This window comes from Ambystoma mexicanum, chromosome 5p, assembly GCF_040938575.1.
Source record: "Ambystoma mexicanum isolate Mex_15411 chromosome 5p, UKY_AmexF1_1, whole genome shotgun sequence".
Lineage (NCBI taxonomy): Eukaryota > Metazoa > Chordata > Amphibia > Caudata > Ambystomatidae > Ambystoma > Ambystoma mexicanum.
This window is the reverse complement of record NC_090930.1, coordinates 273,904,793-273,928,085: the sequence shown is the minus strand read 5'-3', so window position 1 is coordinate 273,928,085 and position 23,293 is coordinate 273,904,793. Positions and strand designations below refer to the sequence as shown.

Below are 23,293 nucleotides of genomic sequence, written 5' to 3'. Positions count from 1 at the left end.
TGTTTTTATGAATTACAAAAGTGACATACATCAACCTGAGTTGAAGGCTGCATGATGTCCTACTGTGCCCTCCAGCAATTAGAGTGTCCTGGGTCAAATCACAGTGCTCACATTTCTAGGAGTCTCAAACATGGCAGTAAAGGCAGGGCTATTGCCACGTGTGTTTTGAGCAGCACAGTACATGGTCTGGCTCAAATAAAAGCAGAGGCCCAGAAGGAAGAAATGTTGATGACACTGTGTGGTCAGAATCAGGCAACTCACACCAGGTAAGTCAAGAGTCTTGGTAGAACTCTTGTGGAACTTCTGTAGGCAAAGAATTTTCACCAGGTGGATTCCCGGGAACATAAGATAGTGCTTTGTGTAGTGTACCACCTGCTTGTGGATGGCGGGCGCTGACTCATTCCTTTTCTCCTCGCCATCTCTGAGACGCCAAAGGAATTCCTGCCACACGTCTGTGAAGGCAGTGGAACAAAGGGTATTTCATTCCTGATACCTGCAAAAAGGATGTGAAGGGGCAAGCACCACCCAGAGCGAGTGGCAGTGGTAGCAAAGCTACAGACAGTCACTAACACCCTCTCACTTTTAGTGACTCTCGCAGTGGTCTCTGCCACTCTCTCTAGTGGACGCTTAATGGATGCAGGTGGAGGCAGGGCAGAGGTAGATATACAGCAAGCAACGCCAGTGGCAATTGAACCACCAAATTGGGGGTGCTCACAGAGAGCCAGTGGGGTTGCGGGAAGGAAGCAACAGCCTCTTTCCAACAACCTTATAATATATGCCTGCTGTATGTTATTAAAGTGTCTCACAATAGCCCCGAAAACAGTCTCACACGCATGTGTGTGGGAGGTGAGTGTAGGAAAGGGATGAGTGAAGGTCATTATTTTCAATTCTACTGATATCATAGTTTGTGCCCGTTTGTATAGCTAATCCTTCCTGGTCTGGTCAGTTTCTACTCTAGCCTGTGTAGTATATATTGTGTAGGATAGAGGGAGTGATTTCATGATACCCTGTTATGAAAAGGACTAAAACATGATGGAGAAACTGCAGCTTGTGAACTTGGTGGGCAAGACCTGCATCTGAAGGTGTGAGAACACATCTGGGATAGGGGATTGTATAGTCAGAAGGCATGGGGTTGGTAGTGGAGGGGTGGCAAGAAAGAAATTACCTTTTGCCTATGGTGGCACCATTCTTTGCATCAGCCCTGCTTGTGAGTTACTATGCAGTACACATCTTGAAGGCCCATACATGCTAGTCAGTGGATTCAATAGAAAATATTTCTTGTGTATGATTCGGGGTTTTGAGTGACCCAAGGGAAAACTGTATCTCCACTCGCATTGTCAATGATGTCCCTTGGAACTTCTCAGTGAAAAACATTACTGTAGGTCAGGGATCTGCAACCTGTGACACTCCAGATGTTTTGGACTGCGACCCCCATGATCCCTCACAGGGACCGTGATGGACCAGGCTGATAGGAATTAAAGTCTAAAGCATCTGGAGAGCCAACATCTGCAGAGAGAAAGGTTGCAGACCCCTGCTGTAGGTAATAGCTATCAACCTGCAGCTCTCTACCCACCTGTGGAACTAGGATCTTCAAGCTGGAAACAAAGGACACCGAAATCCTCAGGAAGATGAGGATGCATTTTTGAGCATATAAGAGAATTAAATTTACGAAAGACAGATGTTCAATTTTTTTTACCTTGCACCGGCATGTTCTGTTATTTGGTAACCGCGAGGAAATGCTGAGAGTGACCGGTGTCACGGCGAGCCGTGGTTTACACCAGTAAAGGTATGATTTAGTTTAACTGCGGTTCTGAAGATGCCGGTGTAAGAGTTGCTTGCACATTGAAATCTTAGGCATTGCAGCACTTAGTTTTGTATCACTTAGTAGCTATTGATACTGAGCGTCCCCTTTGCTTAATTCTTTTGTGACAGGGGCATTGCGCAGACGGCGACACTTTGATGTAGTCTACATCACTGTCCACCTATTCCTGTATCCAGCTTTGGGCTACTACAGCGACACCATTAGTAAGTACGGAGCTCTACAACAAGTGAGCACACACGTGCTTGTGATTTATTTCCTTGCATTTTGCGGCATGCTACCCACATTCATCATAGGACGTGTATCGTTTGTCCCATATTTCTCCCTCTTTCTTCTCTTCTGCCGCTGTTCATGGATAATCTTTGCAGAAAGGCCTACCTGAGTGGGGTTAATTGAGTGAAATATTGTAGATGCTTTTACTCTGGCATCAGTAAGAAGTATTGCAATCATCTGATCCTAGTCCAAGTAAGAGGAGCTAGAGAAACCTAGTTGGGTTCTATGGACAGTTATATATTGGGCCTCATTACAACTTTGCTGGTAAGCTTACCGGCACTGTTGTTTCCGGACCGGCAAAGTACAGGTCTGGTGGCCGGGTGTCCTCCCGTCCGGACGGTCTGACTTGCCGGGTGGACCGCCACCCACCCACAGACTTTCACAGAAGCACCAGCACCGTTATTACCGGTGCCGGTGTTTCCGTGGTTTCCATTCCTATAGAGTCCTGTGGTACTCTATAGGAATGGGGAACAACATATTGCCGGCACTTATCTCCCGGTCCGCCGGGACTTGTAATGTCCCGATGTTACCTGGAAGCTAGGTGCTGGTAACTGTTTACGGGTCCGGTGGCTACCTGCCGGTTTTACTGGCACGGTTACCGGCAGACCCGTAATGAGGCTATTGTCTTTTTGTTGAGTATGCAGGTTGGTATGAGCACACTATTTACTTTGTTGTTCGCATTTACAGGTAATTGTCTAGTTTTTAGATGCGTGAACCACCACTAACACACAGTTAGGTTTTCGGTGGTAAGCACCTCTAAATGTATTGATTCTTTTGAGTTGTGCTAATATATTAGATTGAAAGAGTAGCCTTTGTATTGCAAAAACCTAAAGAGAGGGACACAACATATAACTAAGACACGTCTTAACTTAAAATCCTGTGTGTTGGGTAGCAGGCAGCTTGGAACTAAGGCTCTTCTTTTTAACCATTATCTCTTTTGAGTACTGTAAGAATTTGTGAAGTAATATTGCACAAGTCACTTTCAGTGGTTGTCCGAATCACTTTGCGGCATAATTCTTTTGTACATTTATAAAAATGATGTCTTTTTTATACATGTGTTTTTAATGACGATTGTTAATAAAATATTGTCTGCGATTTGCTGCTCTCTTGGTAGGGTCATTCAATCCAGATACATTTATATTGAACAGGGTTATATATGTACGTGATTCCCTGTGAGTATTGAAGTGGATACTAGCCACATAGACAGTGCAGAGTTCTTTGGGTTTTCATTTTTTTCATATAGTTTGTATAGGTACAGGTACATCCCCTTCAACTTCTGCTCCCCGCGTCCCTCCATAAGTGTAGTATAGCAAGTTTGAGAAGCACCACACATATGGAAAAAATGTGCAACAAATAGACGTGCATGCTTCACAAAAATATAAAGAAGGGTGCATTATGCCATGGCCTATGGAATCTAATGGAGCCACCTTCTCCTTCCTTATAAAGAATGGTGCATTATGCCATGGCCTATGTAATCTAATGGAGCCACCTTCTCCTTCCTTATAAAGAATGGTGCATTATGCCATGGCCTATGGAATCTAATGGAGCCACCTTCACCTTCCTTATAAGGAATAGTGCATTATGCCATGACTCACGTAATCAAATGGAGCCACTTTCTCCTTCCTTATAAAGAATGGTGCATTATGCCATGGCCTATGGAATCTAATGGAGCCACCTTCTCCTTCCTTATAAAGAATGGTGCATTATGCCATGGCCTATGTAATCTAATGGAGCCACCTTCTCCTTCCTTATAAAGCATGGTGCATTATGCATGACTCACGTAATCGAATGGAGCCACCTTCTCCTTCCTTATAAAGAATGGTGCATTATACCATGGCCTATGGAATCTAATGGAGCCACCTTCTCCTTCCTTATAAAGAATGGTGCATTATGCCATGGCCTATGTAATCTAATGGAGCCACCTTCTCCTTCCTTATAAAGAATGGTGCATTATGCCATGGCTCACGTAATCGAATGGAGCCACCTTCTCCTTCCTTATAAAGAATGGTGCATTATGCCATGACCTATGTAATCTAATGGAGCCACCTTCTCTTTCCTTGTAAAGAATGGTGCATTATGCCATGACCTATGGAATCTAATGGAGCCACCTTCGGTGCATTGTGCCATGACCTATGTAATCTAATGGAGCCACCTTCTCCTTCCTTATAAAGAATGGTGCATTATGCCATGGCCTATGGAATCTAATGGAGCCACCTTCTCCTTCCTTATAAAGAATGGTGCATTATGCCATGACTTATGTAATCGAATGGAGCCACCTTCTCCTTCCTTTTAAAGAATGGTGCATTATGTCATGGCCTATGGAATCTAATGGAGCCACCTTCTCCTTCCTTATAAAGAATGGTGCATTATGCCATGACCTATGTAATCTAATGGAGCCACCTTCTCCTTCCTTATAAAGAATGGTGCATTATGCCATGGCCTATGGAATCTAATGGAGCCACCTTCTCCTTCCTTATAAAGAATGGTGCATTATGCCATGGCCTATGGAATCTAATGGAGCCACCTTCTCCTTCCTTATAAAGAATGGTGCATTATGCCATGGCCTATGTAATCTAATGGAGCCACCTTCTCCTTCCTTATAAAGAATGGTGCATTATGCCATGGCCTATGGAATCTAATGGAGCCACCTTCTCCTTCCTTATAAAGAATGGTGCATTATGCCATGGCCTATGGAATCTAATGGAGCCACCTTCTCCTTCCTTATAAAGAATGGTGCATTATGCCATGGCCTATGTAATCTAATGGAGCCACCTTCTCCTTCCTTATAAAGAATGGTGCATTATGTCATGGCCTATGGAATCTAATGGAGCCACCTTCTCCTTCCTTATAAAGAATGGTGCATTATGCCATGACCTATGTAATCGAATGGGGCCACCTTCTCCTTCCTTATAAAGAATGGTGCATTATGCCATGACTTATGTAATCGAATGGAGCCACCTTCTCCTTCCTTATAAAGAATGGTGCATTATGCCATGACCTATGGAATCTAATGGAGCCACCTTCGGTGCATTGTGCCATGACCTATGGAATCGAATGGAGCCACCTTCTCCTTCCTTATAAAGAATGGTGCATTATGCCATGGCCTATGTGATCTAATGGAGCCACCTTCTCCTTCCTTATAAAGAATGGTGCATTATGCCATGGCCTATGGAATCTAATGGAGCCACCTTCTCCTTCCTTATAAAGAATGGTGCATTATGCCATGACCTATGTAATCTAATGGAGCCACCTTCTCCTTCCTTATAAAGAATGGTGCATTATGCCATGGCCTATGGAATCTAATGGAGCCACCTTCTCCTTCCTTATAAAGAATGGTGCATTACGCCATGACTCACGTAATCGAATGGAGCCACCTTCTCCGTCCTTATAAAGAATGGTGCATTATGCCATGGCCTATGGAATCTAATGGAGCCACCTTCTCCTTCCTTATAAAGAATGGTGCATTATGCCATGGCCTATGTAATCTAATGGACCCACCTTCTCCTTCCTTATAAAGAATGGTGCATTATGCCATGACTCACGTAATCGAATGGAGCCACATTCTCCTTCCTTATAAAGAATGGTGCATTATGCCATGGCCTATGTAATCTAATGGAGCCACCTTCTCCTTCCTTATAAAGAATGGTGCATTGTGCCATGGCCTATGTAATCTAATGGAGCCACCTTCTCCTTCCTTATAAAGAATGGTGCATTATGCCATGGCCTATGGAATCTAATGGAGCCACCTTCTCCTTCCTTATAAAGAATGGTGCATTATGCCATGACTTATGTAATCGAATGGATCCACCTTCTCCTTCCTTATAAAGAATGGTGCATTATGCCATGGGCTATGGAATCTAATGGAGCCACCTTCTCCTTCCTTATAAAGAATGGTGCATTATGCCATGACCTATGTAATCTAATGGAGCCACCTTCTCCTTCCTTATAAAGAATGGTGCATTATATGTAATCTAATGGAGCCACCTTCTCCTTCCTTATAAAGAATGGTGCATTATGCCATGACTCACGTAATCGAATGGAGCCACCTTCTCCTTCCTTATAAAGAATGGTGCATTATGCCATGGCCTATGGAATCTAATGGAGCCACCTTCTCCTTCCTTATAAAGAATGGTGCATTATGCCATGGCCTATGGAATCTAATGGAGCCACCTTCTCCTTCCTTATAAAGAATGGTGCATTATGCCATGACATATGGAATCTAATGGAGCCACCTTCTCCTTCCTTATAAATAATGGTGCATTATGCCATGGCCTATGGAATCTAATGGAGCCACCTTCTCCTTCCTTATAAAGAATGGTGCATTATGCCATGACCTATGCAATCTAATGGAGCCACCTTCTCCTTCCTTATAAAGAATGGTGCATTATGCCATGGCCTATGGAATCTAATGGAGCCACCTTCTCCTTCCTTATAAAGAATGGTGCATTATGCCATGACTCGTGTAACTGAATGGAGCCACCTTCTCCTTCCTTATAAAGAATGCAGCTGGCAAATATCATTCTAAAGACCATCGAACTCTAGAGTTATTTGCCCACATGAGCTAAATTATGCTGTGACCGTTTCTAAAACCTAATGTACTACGAAGAATTGTGATCAGATATCGTTTCCTCGGACGATTGCGGCAGCAACACAACAAATACAAAAGATATGTTAGTTTCCACTACCCAGTACGTTTACACTTTTGTGTGAACGGATCCCTCCCACTGAATTTTACTCGTTCGCATGGCAGAATGCAAAAGGGAGTGTAAACAGGGGGCGTACAAGCTTATAGGGAACCCTTTTGCACTAGTAAAAATGGCGTCAGCCATGTATGGCAGGCGGTATGTACAATAGATTCCTATGGAGTCCGCCTGCTTTTTGCTGGTGTCAAAAATAGGCAGACTCCATAGGCATTCACAGCATTTACGCGGACATGAAACTCTACTCTGGCGCAAATGCTGTAGTAAAAGTATGATGGAGAGGAAGGGAAACCGTGCGTTTCGGACCGCCCCTCCTCCCTGCCATACAAATAAATGAAGATGAGCTCTAGCGGGAATCTAGTCCGTGAAAGAGTTACGCAAGGCTTATCCGCATTTCCCGATTCCCCTTTGTGGTGCTGCAGGGGGACCCCCAACACCCTTACGGCTCATTTATAAGTACCTGCAAACTGTGGTGTCCCTGAAGTGATCAGAGATGCATCGTTATACAGATGGAAATGGCCGGGCTAACTTAAAATGGAAGACACATAATTAAGCCACCTATTCATTTTCAAATGATCAGAGTGGCTAAATAAATAGGTGGGTTTCTCATTCCTCCGTGTGGTTACCCATAACAGCAGCAGAGCCATCGATATTGTGTTAGATATGGGTATTAAATGAAGGTCTGAATATACTAAGTCTAAAAATAGCTTTAAAAATGTTGCCTCCATTTTTTCCAGGCTCTCAATGATGAATGGACCCGGACCCCGTGCCCATGTGCAATCTCTCGTGATTGTTCCTCATGCACTTTAACGGTTGAATTACGTGCGCTCCAAAGGTTGAGCTGGAGAGTGTCCATCTTTGCACTGGCAGATGAGGAGGTCCTGTTGAAATCCTGGATATGCTTACATGACACAGATATGTGACTGGTGTTAAAAACCTACGAGGTAATAACACAGTACCCTAGCCAGAAGAGCTCCAGCAAATGCAGCTTGTATGGGCAGCACTGCAGAGCACACATCTGAAGCCCCAGAACGAAAGTAATATAGAAATGAATATATTGCAGACTGGCAACATGGAGCAGTTGCTGGGAGCCCTCCCAGAGGCTCAGGCCCCTTTCAACTGAAACGGTTGAAAGGCCCTGATGGCACCCCTGACAGCATTCTGCCATGGCATACCAGTTTGAGGCACATGATAGCTACCCTATCTCACACGCCCACGCATACACATGGCTCTCTCTTCCATGGGGGACAGTGCAACCCCCCCCCCCCCCCCAGGAAACACATACTTGCCCTGTTCAGGTACACTGTGGGCAGTCTAGGAAAGTTACAACAGTGCCCACATGCACACCAGGAATCACACACACACAGAGTGCATTTGGTATTGGAAAGTCCGGGTTCAGGTGGCCAGACCATTATGGGCGAGTGCTAATGAACGAACATCTAATGTTGTGCAACACCATTCCTGTATGTTGTGTGCTACACGGCCTGAACATAGGGCCCTGGCATAATCTGCGCCCACAGCTGGCCACCCCAGATGCTGCTGTAGATGGTCTGAGGGACATGGCAGTGATCATGACCTGGGTGATCAGCCATGTGTGCGGCTTAGGCCCTGTGCCAGAGAACACTGTGAATGCAGATGAGTGCTTCCCTGGGCCCTTTGCCATTGACTGTATCCGACATGCTGCAGTACTTCGAGGGGCTGTGCCAAGACATGAGAATATTAAGTGCCCCCTGCCTCTGTCATAGTGGCAGACATAGTGTCCTATATGGTTACCTCACAACCAGATCGGTGCATGAAGCACACCACTTCCCCAGGGACAGCCACAATTTCCTATGGCAACATATGTGTACACAATGTTATTCAGCTGAACATGAACACTGTTTAGGCTTAGCTCCATCGTTTGTGTTGTTGGTGTGCACCATCTCTCAACTATAGCAAAACAAAAGGTGTGATGGCTGGAAGGTTTAGAATGAATCTGAACCTCTGGCATTGCTCTGGGCAACCCTACAGACCATCGGTCTTCACCTGCCAAGCCATTACAGAAGGGGAAAGACCATATGCAAATCAGGCTCTGTCCCACTCCAAAAGGGGCAGTCCAGCCGAACTGCTAGGTCACATCCCTTCTGCACGAGACCACCAGCATCCCCAAACATGTTTCAGCCTCGTTGGGGCTCATCAGTGAGGAGTACCTTAGGTCTCTAGGCCCACCAGGCACGGGATCCACGTCTGGGCATATCCGTCCCACTCGGGGTGACAAAGCAAACAAAAGAGGTGATGGCTGCAAGGTTTTGAATTCATCTTTTTTTGTGGTAAGAACACATAGAACCGTTGTGGGTTTCCAGACTCTACTGCATACCATTCCTAGCGGTGGTGCTTTAATGAGTGTCATGTTCTGCATTGCTACATAGGCCTTCATGATTGGTTGGCATTAATAATAGGCCTTCATGATTGGTTGGCATTAATAATAATAATAATGTCTCCATTAAGCAAAACAAAACCCCTGGTTGTGGGGAACAACATCAGACCACTGCCCACTTGGCCAATTAGCTTACCATCTCTCATCAGTTAGGCCCCAAGCCAAGGCTTCTTCTTTATAGTTGGCCTTGCTGACTATTCTCTTCCTCTGGACTTTTAAGGGAGTGAAGGTACATTGCTACCTTCGTCTGGAGCCTAATGAATAAGCCGTGTTTTGCAGTTGTTGCACCACATGTGAGGATACCACAGTACTTTTATTTAATGCTATTGGGTATTTGATTCAATTATACTGGGTGTTGTTACTCCTCTTGGCCTATGGAGACTTGGTTTCTCCGCCTTGCATATGCTTTCTTGTTTGTTCAATACGTGGCACTTGCAAATGTTCACTCCTTTACCTCATCTAAAAGAAATATGTTGTGCATAGGTAGCTTATCCCTTCGGCTCCCCTTAAACAATGCTGTTTTCCCCAAACTTTCACATTCATATTTTTATTTCTACATCCATATACACAATAAGTATAGAACAAACAAAAAGAAACTTCACAGTGGTCATGTGGTACCCCGACAAACACCTTATGCCACCACCCCCATCTACCCACATACAGCCCATCAGTTTTCTCATCAGCAAATCCTGCAATATAGTCCAGGAGCAGGCCCTCACCTCTTATCCCTCCATACTGTCCATATCTCAATGTGAGGCTTGAGGATTGTCCTCTATTACTGCAACGTTCTTGTCCACCTCTCCATCCTTTGCCATGTACTCCTGCAGAGGGGCCCAGATATCTAATGGTCTGCTTCTGACCGGCACTGTTTGCACGCATTGGGTTTCTTTCATCTCACATTCATGCATGGTGTGCAAACACTGGTCGAATGATGGAGCCCTCTTTTTTCCCCCATGCCCTCGCAATCAGAGTTCGGGCCACAATGGAAGCCATAATTAGCAGCCTCTTAGTAGAGTGTCCTTCCACATCAAAGATAGCTAATAGCCATGCCTCTGGAGTCTCCGGCCTCTGTGGGATTCCCCAGTCTCTCATGGCCGACAGTACTTGTTCCCAGAAATAACATATCTGAGTGCATTCCCATACTATGTATAAAACCGTCTACAACACCATATACAGGTGGTGAGCATGTATGCTTATCTCCTCCCTCTTCTTACCCACTGTTCTTTAATCAGATTGTGGCCCAGAGATGAGGCCCCGCCATGCTCTCCAGACTACTAGTTCCTGGCCTGCACTACCAGTGTTTTCTTCTTGCAGCAGCCCGACCTCTGCACACACGTCGCTGCCATCCACCCTTCAGGGTCTCACACACAGGAGCAGCCTCCTCTTCCCCAGTTCGCCGTGCACTCCCTTACATAAACCCACCAGGCACTGCTTATCTAGGGTGCAGAGTGAAGGCAAGCCGTGTCAGAAGAATCTCCGTAGCTGCGACCGCCACCACACACAACATCATCCTGGCTGAGGCTACACATTCATCAATAAGCGTGATGCGCTGACAGTTGATCCAGGCACCGCAGCGCAGTGAGGATTTCCTCCTGTCTCCAACGATCTGAGTGTCCCGGTGCCCTTTCTCCACTGCGGGACCAGCACCCACTAGAGTGCTCACAGTGTGGTTCTGACACAGGCGCTAGTCGCTCGCCCGCATGCAGGCACCTCTCTCTGGTCCCCGGGTCGACGCAAGTTGTGGGCCGTTCTGGCATTACCGCGCTCTTTGAATCCGCATATTTATTATCGGCAGATGCCATAGGTTGTCTGCTATCGATCACCTGCCACTACAATTCTCAGGTTGGTCGGAGGAAGGATATTACTTAGTTCAGGATATTTGCGCCGCTAGCCAGAGCTTTCTCAGGCCCTGTTCATATGGTAGCCGCTCAGCACCACTGCCTTCCACAAAGCTGTTTTCCAGCACCTGTCAGCTTCTGAAACCTTGGTCTTTCTCCTTGAGGGTTCTTGCTTATTATTTATACAGAGTTGACATCCATCTTTTCATCATGGCGGCTTTACTCCTGTTAAAATTTCTACTGCACGAAGCTTCTATATGTCTAATATACCTTGTGTTTCTGTGTATGCACATTTACTGCATCACTTCTCACTTATCTTCTCAGTTTATATGATTTCTTCGTATTTGCATGTTCAGTTACTTTGTTATTTCAGTCACACCTTTATTCTTTAAGTGTTCTTAAAGAATAAAGTTACCTGAATTCTTTATGTGCTCATCCACACTCAAGGTCATATGGCAACACTCCCCATGCAGTTCACAGAATACCCAAAGTCCTACATCATTTCTCTGATTCTTAGGGTAATAACATTTCATTCCTGGGGGTGCCAGGGGAATTCCCTTCAGGTGCTCCTGGGTAGTAGTTTCAATCTGTGTGTGCTCGTAAGTCACAGCATTCATATCGATCATTATCTTCATCCCAATAGCTTTCTTTGCTATCTTGTTGCACTGTCCTATGATTATTCTTACAAGACAGAATCCCAATAATGCTAACACTAGTATTGCTCCAAGCAGCTTGAAGGCATTTGCTAGCCAGTTTGGAACCCATGAGACCAGGGATGAGAATCAGTCATTATCTTCAGTCTCATCTACTTCTTCCTCCATTTTCGTATGCAGAGTTGACAACATAATTATTGCCTCTGTCAGGGTTCCATTCTTTCATCATGGGCAGGTCTGTACATACAGCAAGGAGGCCCGATCTTGGCGTGCACGCCCCTTTCCATTGCTGTAATCAAGTCCAAGGCATACCTGTTCTGGAAGGTCACGAGTCTAATGGCCCTCAATTCTTCTCTAATCGCATTGAATTATTTTATTGTCGTGTTTATTGTTTGTAACAGATACCACCTGGTTATTTATAACCACTTGGCATTCTCTTCAGTCTGAAATTCTGGAATGAATATGGTTGTAAATATTACTGCCATTCTTTTGAACAATTTATGCTCAGCTGGAATGCCATGATAGGCTTCAATTGATTTTGCTGACAAATAGTTCTCTCTCTTCAATCGAAATGAGGTTCAGCAACCTCTTCTTTCTTTGGTGTGCATCCATTTTCAGAGAATCGCCAATATGGAGATCACTTTGGGGAATCATCAATGCAGGAACATGTATGATCCCTATAGAGCATATTCCTCCCCAGTTTTTAGGCAGCAGCATATAAGCTTTGGATTCACAGGCCCAGTAGTGGTCCATTAGCACGGCACTTCCTCCATTCATTCCTGGTACATCAATTATTTGCTTGCATTCTTTGTTTTCTCCAACTTTGGTCAGGATCTTGTGTCTGAAACACAATGTTGTATTCTTCATGGGCAATATGTCCTGGTTCAGGTCCTGCTTCATTCTGAACCCATGTTAATATTTTGAAAACTTAGCTCATTCTTTCAGACACCCATCATTCACTATTTGCACTATCTGTACTGGTACTGTCATTAATAAGTGTGCGATGCCTGCTAGCATTCCGTCTTCCCATCCTGTGCTGGTTGCTACTCATCCATATACTAATAGTTGAGGTCTCTCCCAGCATCCTGGCAACCCTGCCGTTTCCCATGCGTCTGCACAACCCGGTCTCTTTTGTTCAACAATCCTTATCTGGTCTCCGGTCATACCACTAAGTGAGTACATGAGCATTCTGCTTTTCCAGTCTGGGTTTTTTTCCATTTTCAGCGTTTTTATGTATTCATCTTTATATGGAAATGTCTTTTTCGCCAGCAATAGTAGAGTTGCCCATCTTCCTTTAAATTGTCCTCTTGTCGTGCATGCTGCTCGATGGCTAAGGCACTTCGCATCATGCAAAAGTATTTCTCCTGCAATTAATATTCTGGCTGTGGTCATGGCATAAGGGATGAGAGAAAACACATAGCACCTCTCCTCTGACGAACTCCTCCGCACCTCCTTCATGTGCTTATACGGCATGTTATTCTTTAAAAAGGCTGAATTATCAAGGTATTGTATTGTGTTGTATTCGTCATTAATATACCATCCTTTCCCCATTTGAATGGCCTCAATGCCTTTTGTGGTTGGAACCCCCTCGGTGTCCGCAATCCATGTTGGGGAGGTTCTAAGAGTTTAAAGATTAAAAGATGATTGTGTGCATTTTTGCTGGGTTAGGGCTTAGGTGGGCTGGCTAGGCTCCAGTAAGCAGCCTGAAGGTCACGCATGTGGGTGGGTGCTGATGTTGGTTTCAGGATAGAGTACTAATGCTGAAGATTTAAAGGATAGTTCCGGGACTTTTTTTTTATTGTCCCTACGGTTCGGCCATGTGTTTTTAAGCATAACTCGGTAGATCGTAGAAAACTTTCCTATGGACCTTACCCGACTTTTCGTCCATTATCGCACTCGAAATCAGCCGCCATTTTCTGATAATCCTATCATTTCCCCCCATCGACCTGACTCACCTGCTTTTGCGGCACTAAATCAAATCCCCCACCCCTGAAACAGACTTTATCAAAACATTCATATTCCTCGCCTCTATCCGTGACGTGACTGTGCTGCGTAGGCAAACGCGCCCAGGCGTCTTCTACGCGACTCCACACAGAACCCGGAAATCAACACAGATTAGCTCACAACACAGCGCGCCACAATTCGGAATATGAAACTGTACTTTTAAATCAAACCGCAAGATTGTAAATTTGGTAAAGTACATTTATTTGACATCAAATGTTTTGAGAATATTCAGCGATTTTCATTTTTATTTGCTCACGTTCCAAAAAGTTCGTTTTGAGGCACGCGATGTTCTTTTGCTGTACACAGGGTCTTAGATCATCTCACAATACAGCGCCACAATTCGGAATATGAAACTGTGGTTTAAAAGCAAACGGCAAGATTGTACATTTGGCAAAGTACATTTATTGGACATCAAATGTTTAGAGAATATTCAGCGTTTTGCATTTTTCTTTGCTCTCGATCCAAAATAGTTCGTCTTGAGGCAAGCGATGTTCGTGTGCAGTACACAGGGTGTTGGTTTACGATAAAATAAGCTCTTCGGTCGCACTGATAATCGCATGGCTGTTCCAACAACGAGGCACTAGGCCACCACAGCGGTCTGTATGTTGCATCTAGCCGTTAGTACCGCGTAAGGGCATACTTGTACTTGGCGATCGTCCCATAAAATGGTCAGGGTGGTAACGTTGTTCACGCGGAGAAGCAGCTGGCGGTTGAAAAAGCCATCCGCCGGTGTCTGGTACTCGTGACACATACAATAATGAAGGATGTACCTGTTTGAAAAACATAAAAAATGAAATTAGTCTCACCATCAGATCTTTATTAAAATTATTCATTTTATATATTAGGTCGGGAAATTATTTCATAGCTAGGACAGTGCAACTGGGTATTATACGTCATTTCCAGTAACCCACCCCCTCTCCTCCGCCTTTTTCAGAGCCGCCTGAGCGCCAGTGGACCACTTCGTCACTGATATGATATAATATGGCATTTGCAACGCGCCTATACACAACAGGGGTTGACAGGGAGGCAGTGCAGGTGGAGAGTGGAAGGGCCCAGGACCGAGGTCGCAGACAGTGGACCAGTTGTAGCAGGGGAGAGGGAGAGAGAAAGCAGAAGCGAAGAGGAAGGTTTTGAGGTGCTTCCTTAAAAGGAGATGGTTCTCCTCAAGATAGTGCGCGGTACAAAACAATATGCCACATAGAACGAACAAGTACAACTTAACCCGTCTTTAAAGCTACTGTATAGTAATTAAATTGCGGTATCAACTCATCTAAAGAGTTACTTACATTATATTTGCATTTTTCATTGTGTCTGTGCGTAGGGCAGCCCCGAAATACCACTCCTTCTATGCCGACGTTATTTCTTCTAATGAACGAACATTAAATGGCTATCGTTTCTGAAATTTTATTCATTATCGTTTCTTACGTTATTGCACCACACCCCCAAAAAGAAGTCTTTCGGGATGGTCCCGGCCTGTCAAGGTCAAATAACAATAGAACCTTATACTGAGTCGTGGGCCATTCCGGCACCCGAGCAAAAAATCAAAGCAGCTGACCTTCACTTTGAACGAGCACACATTCCTAGTTAGCTACATTCAGTGTAAGGCCATCTCACAGGACTTGAAATTTACACTCCATCTTTGCATTTTGTCTGCGTGCTTTGCAGCCCCAGAGAACCATAAATACGGAGACATTCTATATTTTTTGAAAAATGATTTATATTACTGTTTGGTTTAATTTAATGCGCAAATGAACAAGGTTGGATAGACACATTGCATGTACACTGAGCAATCACTTTTATTTACACATTACATAGATACACACATTCAATGGGCCTGCAACATGAGGAGACTCGAGAGAGCAGACAATCAAATTACAATCATTTAAACCGTGATGTGTATTTCTCAATGAGCTCTGCTTTAGGTGGACATGGAACAGAGGCAATGTTGGGTGGCAATGCAGTTGTCCCCTGCACAGGTTCGTTCACAACTCCATTTATGTGCCTATCTAGGACGTCAACAATAAGTCTCTCAATAAACTCATATTGCATATCCTCAAACACTGGTTTGATCACCCATTGTTTACTTCTTTTAGTGAAGGCCTTATTGTAGCGAAGCGTCCCTAAAGTTCCGGTCGTCCTACTTTGTTGACGGCCAACATTATGGTTATGTGCCAAGACCGCTAGAAGAGTCCGATTTATCATGCCCTCCATGCCGAAATGCAATCGCTTTGGCCTGTACTTTAGGCACATATTGTGGAACACCTCCAAATCTCCTGTGTGGCAGAATTCCGTGAGTCCCCTCAAATCTCTTGTTATAGTTTTATCAAATACAATCTTTTCAATGGCTTTGTGAGTGGGTGATGAAGGAATCAACCACTTCTTCTTCCATGCCTCCTCTGTGGACAAATGGCCATGTTCACAATTGTGGAAATGTTGGTTTGTGGTCCAGCGGTGAACGTTGCTAGTGTAGCATTACTGACCGCCATTTTTCCAGTAGAATTTCCAACGACCCTCCACATGTTTTTGAGCTCCACCAAAGATGGTTGCTGATTGACTTGGACCACTGTGAAATACCTTGCATATCTTTTTTTTTACCTGCAGCCGACATTTTTTTATTGATTGTTTTTGCAAGATGCCAAACGTCAAATTGGTGATTTATATTTTTGTACTCTTCTCTCATTGTCTTGGCAATTGAAACGTGTCTGTCCGTGGCTATCAGGTCGATCACCATTCCCCGCGATTGTAGTTCTTGCAATGATGCTACAAAGCCAGCTTTCTCCATGGCCACTGAGGATGTGCTTTGTGACACCTGCACTACCACCGAACTCACAATTTTCTTACTTTCCATGTCCTGAAAGTGGTAGGTGCAGTACTTGGCTGAAAATCCTGGGCTGTCGCACTGTCCATCACCGGCTAGCCTGAACCGTTTGCCCGCGAATGTACTATTAATAGACATTTTTTCCATTCTCCAAGCTTCGCTAATGGCTGGAAATAGATAATCGGTTTGGTATTTGTAGAACTGAGTTTTCGCAATGAAATGGATTCCCACAAACTGAAAGAAAGACTCTAACTTTTTAAAACTTGAACCACTAAAAAGTGCAGCCGCTGCACAAAGTAGATTGCCTGCTGGCAGTTGCCCCAGCATGGGTTGTGCAGACCATGAGAAAGGATGATATTTTGTACAGGTGGCATGTATTTTAAGGTTAGTGCCTCGAATTGCACGAGTCACATTAATCAATGGCTCCCCACATACTTCCCCACCAACCGAATGCCCACATTTCATCCGAATAATAATATCAATCAAACAACTATCGAATACAATGAATTTGGCCTCTTTCCTTATACTGTCACTCTGCATCCCAGCTGGTTCGGCCTGTAACGTTGAGGACATGTCACTCACATGAAAGGTAGAATCTCTGATATCGTCTTCCGCTATGTTCAGTGATATTGATGGTGTTTCATTGTCGTCCACTTCATTCTCTTCCATTGCAACATCTGCTCCTTCTCCGGCGATGGGTGAGTAAAACAATTTCTTCAACTTTCTCGCGGTCTTAGTTTTTGCGGGTGTGGATTCTGTGAATTGATCTCCGACTGCATCCGAACTACCAGGAGGACATTCACTATCGATGGCTGGATGTGGTATAGCTCCGTTGTCAATCACTTCATATTCTTCCCATTGGCACGATGCATCTCCAGTCTCAAGTCCCTGCCAAAAGGTTTGACAAGCAACATCTCTCGTTCGCTTCACTGTCTGTGTAGATCTAGTTCGTACACCCACTCGCAACTAGAGGACAGATTGGAAAAGGGATGTTCAGTTTAAACACAACTTACAGTATTGAACTATTAACAGTGAAAAACAACATAATATAGTGACCAGGACACTAACCTTCTTTTGCTTTCTTTTCTTTGAAACTTTCTTGCCTCGAACTTCAACATCGGGACGCTGTTGCTCTGACTCGTGTGTGCATGTCTCCACTTCCTCTTGCGCTGCAACGACTATATTTTCATGATAAGCACATCCATCACGCACTGACGCTCCATCGACTCCCTGAAACATAGAACTTTCATTAGTATGTATAATAATATTGAAAACACAAAATGTACTTGGGGACCAATACCCACGTACATCTCAATAGCAAAACACGAATGAACGCTTTGTGTAGAACATTCAAACGACAATTATTCACGCATTGTTGATCTAGTTAGATGGAACTGTCAAGATCCATACCTCGGGCTCCTCATAGACTTCCATTGATGATATTATTGAAGATGATGCTTCAGTAACTCCCTGAAACACAGTAATTGCATTAGTATGGTTTTCTATTTTGTTAAAAAGAACATACACTTTGTGCAGGCGTCAACGGCTCATCTAAATAGACCTGCACAAATGATCAGTTGTCTAAAATAAATAATGGATATCTAAATATGATTCGATTTGCTCGATCGTTGGAAGTGTCACCACCCAGAAATCTGCATCAACTACTAGGGGTGATGTTCTTGTAGAAGAAGCTCCGTCATCTCCCTGAAACATAGTACTTGCGTTAATAAAGAAGGAAGTATAGCGGATGTAATCACGTCATATGATTTTGCTTGATCGAACTGTCAGTATCCATACCTCGAAATGCATAAGAACATCAAGGGACGATGTAACTGCGGTGCACACTTCTGCAAGCTGTTGCGCCGACCCGTAACTGCATGCTCCCCCTTCTTCTTGGACTAATGCTCCATCGACTCCCTGAAACATAGGACTTTCATTAGTAATGAACACAATATTGAAAAAAGAAGACACATAGGAGGGCGACGACAGAAGGACATATCAATGGCTAAAAACGAAAGAAACATTGTGTGTAACAATCACGCTACAAGAATGCAAGATCTGATGATCTCCATCGATGGAACTGTCCGGAAACGTACCTCGAGCATCTGAGTGACATCAACGGTTGTCATCAATGCGTTGGACTCCTCAGCATCTCCCTGAAAGACAATACTTGCATTATTTTGGATAACAATAATTATAACTGAAAACAAAGACTAGAGGACGAGTACAAGGGTGTACCATTAGGTAAAATAATGACACGATAAATTAAAACTATTGATTTACATGCCTAAAACAAGTCAGTGGCAGAATAGCCAAGTAAGATTACCCGATAGGCGCTTGAAGTGGCTGATGACTGCAATAACGACACGGATGGAGAATCTTCCGCCTTCATATTGAGTGGATACATAAATGGGGAAATTATTGTTAGCTAATGCTACACACTACCGCAAGGCCGAGAGATAAATACGTAAACTTGACTCACCAGTGGAGGGATGTGGACGAATAGAGTGGGAATAGCGGTTGAGAGCAATTTTCGCCTCGCTCGCTGTGTGTTCTTCTTTATTAGCAATGATGTGGAGTACATGTCTGAGCTAAAGTGCCTGCTGCAGATGCGGTATCGATCACCCCTCTTGTCCGCAAAGACTTCTAGGACTCTACTTTCAAGCTCAGACGGTGGATATCCGCAATATCGGACCCATTCTCTTATCTGATCTATAGTCTTAGGGAAAACATGCATTATAGTACCTTCAGATTTATTATGGGTCTTCGAAGGGCAACCGCCAATGGAACAGGCAGGCATTGTGGAAAGTTCTGAAAAGTAAAGATCAACAATTCTCTATGAATACCAATGTGTTAAAAAATTAAATGACACATAAAAGGTTCAATGCAAGGTTCGTTTTGGTTCTTGGAACTATACACGTTATTCACACGCGGATAAGTATTTGAATAACTTTAAAAAAATAGAAAAATAATTTGACTAAACTCAGAACATGTGACTAGTTCCTTGCATGTTCTGTCTTGAACGAAAAGAAATTGGACGCAAAATGATTATGGTACATGGCCTTACCTTGACGAACAAACACTTAGATGCAGGGATCAGAGTAGTTTCTTGTCGTAGAACAGGGAGCAGTTCACAGGTTGCAAACTGACGAGTTTCCTCGAAGTGGTCACGGAAGTTCACAGAGACGAAGAGCAGATAACCAGCACCTTCACGGGTTGACTAGCAAAGCGCAAAGAAGTTCTCATTAGAAATATGAAGTGGGTTATAAAGAATTCGAAACAGGGTTGTGTTTGTGAATGAATGACGTGTATATGTCGTGGCATTATGCGGTTTGCAGGGGGCCGTCCAGCGTGAGGGGGGATGCTTGGCAGGAGACACGGGGTCTGGAGGTAGACATGGGAACAACAACCCATGCTCTATAGACCACTTTGAAGTGTACATGGTCTTTGGCACCTCTTGGCCTTTATCGCTCCCTGACAGCTCCACTTGCCAGCACAAGTACCCCGGTGCGAACTGCCTTTGATAGGGCGGGGGGTGGATTGGGGCGGTGGTCGTGCAGACAAGACTTGTTTGCCGCAGGGCCTCACCAAGGAGAGGCCATCTAACTGCATGTAAGAGGCAGGCTGCAGGATCTAGTACATGGAAGGCAGGGAGGTGAGTTTATAAATACCTCACCCTCCCAGGAGAATATATGGGTGCAGTTCACCCTGGAGACCCTGGATGCCTAGGCAGTTAGTCAGCAGCAGGCTGGCCTGTGGTGGCAAGGCGGCACGGGCCAGAGGGGGTCATCTCTGTACCCGGTGCCCAAAAGGATGATTTATTATGATCAACCATATTGATTATTTACCGGGTTCAACGGTTATGTGGATTGAAGGTGGGCGGCCAGCGTGAGGGAGGATGCTGGCCGGAGACATGTGGTGTGACAAGACAAGGCACAGGAAGACTATTCAATGGAGACACACTAGATTCATTTAAAAAATCAAAACAACCATTGTTAAAATATATGTTGGGTTTTATTTTAGATCTTAATTTCAATTGAACATAAATAATAAACATTACACATTGTAAAGTTCCGGTTGCAGCACATCCAGGGAAAATCCGCGGTATTGTCCACTGTCGCTGGGGAAATGTTGTCTAATGGCAAGTACCGCACAGGCAGGTATTACTCTCCGAACGCGGTGTCCGAGCCTCCCGTGAAGCCACCAAGTGAAGCAACGATAGGCCACCAGCCTGTACCACCTGTGAAAATGAAAGATACAAACTGTATTAAAATGACAAGACTTTCTTATCACTGTCGATTCAGGTAAAAAATGTAATTCTGCTTTGAAAAAAATTCTATCTAGAAAATGCACAATATGGAACCAATTTACATGCATTCGAATGATATGTCGATGTAATTTTATATGTGGGAGACGACCATGACATAGTAGTGGCATCACTGACATCACAACCAGAGTATACTTACTCGTTACTCGGATTACGCGGACGAACAGTGACGCGAAGTTCGTGCATAAGCACCATCATCATCCTCAACACGGTCCGTGAGAGGCAGGCTTCCCTGAACTCTGGCAGCTCGGTGATGCATTGCGGACTTGGCTCGCCTTCCGAAATGTAGGCCAAGCACCCGGAATTTTCACGGCAGCAGCAGTTCTCCTCCTCAGTTGGCATTAGCTCGCACCGATTGCACGTGCACCAGGTGGAGACGCCGTCCATGCGACATGGTCCAGGCTCTTCATCCGTTGACTGGTCCTCCCAACTGCCGTCCGAATCCCCATCGTTTTCGCATGCTTGCCTTTCCAGTAGTTCCTGCTCGGTGTACTCGGGCTCGTACATATACGGCATTATTGTAGCCATTGTGTGGTAAAGAAAGTAAAATAATTTACAGAGATGGTACAGGTGTTCACAAGGCCTAGAAGCGGCGAAGGTAGCTGACCAGAGCACAGAAACGAGTCACAGAATACTCAAAGTAACACAGAGAGAAAAATGGAATCGAAAATCTGCTGCTGTGTGTTGTGAAACGGTGTGTTTATACTTATTGAGGAAAGAGGCGTCCTGCCATTTCCATGGCGACACTTCATTAGCTGAGGCGCAGCGATTGTTGACACGAAACGTGCTTTGGCGTTGGGAAATGGGCGGTACGCGTCTGCTGATGTCAGGCTCAGGGGCGGGGGATTTGATTTAGTGCCGCAAAAGCAGGTGAGCCAGGTCGATGGGGGGAAATGATAGGATTATCAGAAAATGGCGGCTGATTTTGAGTGCGATAATGGACGAAAAGTCGGGTAAGGTCCATAGGAAAGTTTTCTACGATCTACCGAGTTATGCTTAAAAACACATGGCCGAACCGTAGGGACAATAAAAAAAAAGTCCCGGAACTATCCTTTAATGTGTGCCCAGCTAGACCGAATATTATTTTGTTGGTTGTCACTGTATACTAGTGGCAGAGGTGTTGAGGTACATCAGGGTTTTCAATGTGGATGGCTATGTGCGTTGCTAGACCAGAATAGCATAGCCATAGCTGCATTCTAGGGTGCATGGATGGGTGAAAGGTTTACGTACCGAAGGTTAGGATGGAGTTCAACTGCAGTGTTCTTTTTCTTGATCCCATGTGATTAGCTGGTCTTGCTATTTGTTGTCTCCCTGGAAGGAGAGTCTGAGCAGTGGGAGAGGGGTTTGTAGGTAGGGTGGCCATGCCTCTGGCCTGTGTCCACACACGTGGATTTGAGGTATGCGTACCATAGGTTTGGGTGAAGTTCGACTGCAGTGTTCTTTTTCTTGGTCCAGTGTGATTGGCTGGTCTCACTATTCGTGGTCTCCCTTGAACGAAAGTCTGCACAGTGGGAGAGCGGTCCGTAGGGATGAGAGCGTGGTGGACGAAGGGAAGACTATAGTTTGTTGCGATGTGCCTCTGCAAACGCTGCTGACATCTGTGGGGTATTGGTGGGTAGGAGTGTTGTTGTTTTCGGGTCTGCGTTTCCGTGCGCTTATCAAGAGTGTAGAGTGGGGGAGGGTTTCAAGAGGAGGGAGGGAAAAGCCAGGTTTTGAGGGCCTTTCTGAATGCCAAGTGATTGTCAATATTGCAAATGTGCAGGGGTAGGGAGTTCCAGATGATCGCCGCTTGGATGGAGAAAGAGGATCCGCCCAGTCTGCAAGAGTTGTAGTGTGGGACCTCTAGGAGAGATGCTGTGCCAGATCTGAGAGTCCTTGAGGAGTTTGTCTTGAAGAAATGCCGGCCTAGTGTTGTGGATGGCCCGGTGGGTGATGCACATGGCTATAAATGTGGTGCGTCAACCAATAACGAGCCATTGGAGGACTGATGTGTTCTCTTGGAGGTAGGCTAATGAGCAGGAGGGCTGCAGCGTTTTGGATTCTTTGCAATTTTCTTAGCTGAAACGCAGGTGCGCCCATCGCTATCCTTTCTATAAGAAGTCAATTTAATCTCTCACAATCTTTAATCTCTCACAAATACCATTCATCTGCGGGTGATAGGCAGATGAAAACCTGTGATTTATGCATAACATAAGAGTTACCTGTTCAAAAAATTAATTTACAAAATGCGGACCATTATCAGAACTCAGGACTTTGCACACACCCCATCTAGTTTTACAAGAAACTTGGCAGCACATGTGGTATCAGGGTACGTACATGGACCTGCCTCAGTCCATCTGGAAAAAGGACACATTGCCACTAACATTTATCTGTAACCATTGCATGTTAAAAACATATCCACATAATCTATATGTAGATGTTAAAAAGGACCATTGGGTCTGGGAA

At 44.7% G+C, this 23,293-nt stretch overlaps 1 protein-coding gene across 2 annotated transcripts in view; it reads left to right on the top strand.

Moving 5' to 3' along the window:
- AKAP14 (A-kinase anchoring protein 14) overlaps positions 1-23,293 on the top strand; it is a 345,387-nt gene that overhangs the window by 4,974 nt on the left and 317,120 nt on the right. For both annotated transcript variants that reach the window (XM_069612691.1, XM_069612689.1), the window contains exon 2: positions 1,933-2,025. The gene's annotated coding sequence lies outside the window, so the exon portion shown is untranslated. The remainder of the gene's footprint in view (positions 1-1,932; positions 2,026-23,293) is intronic.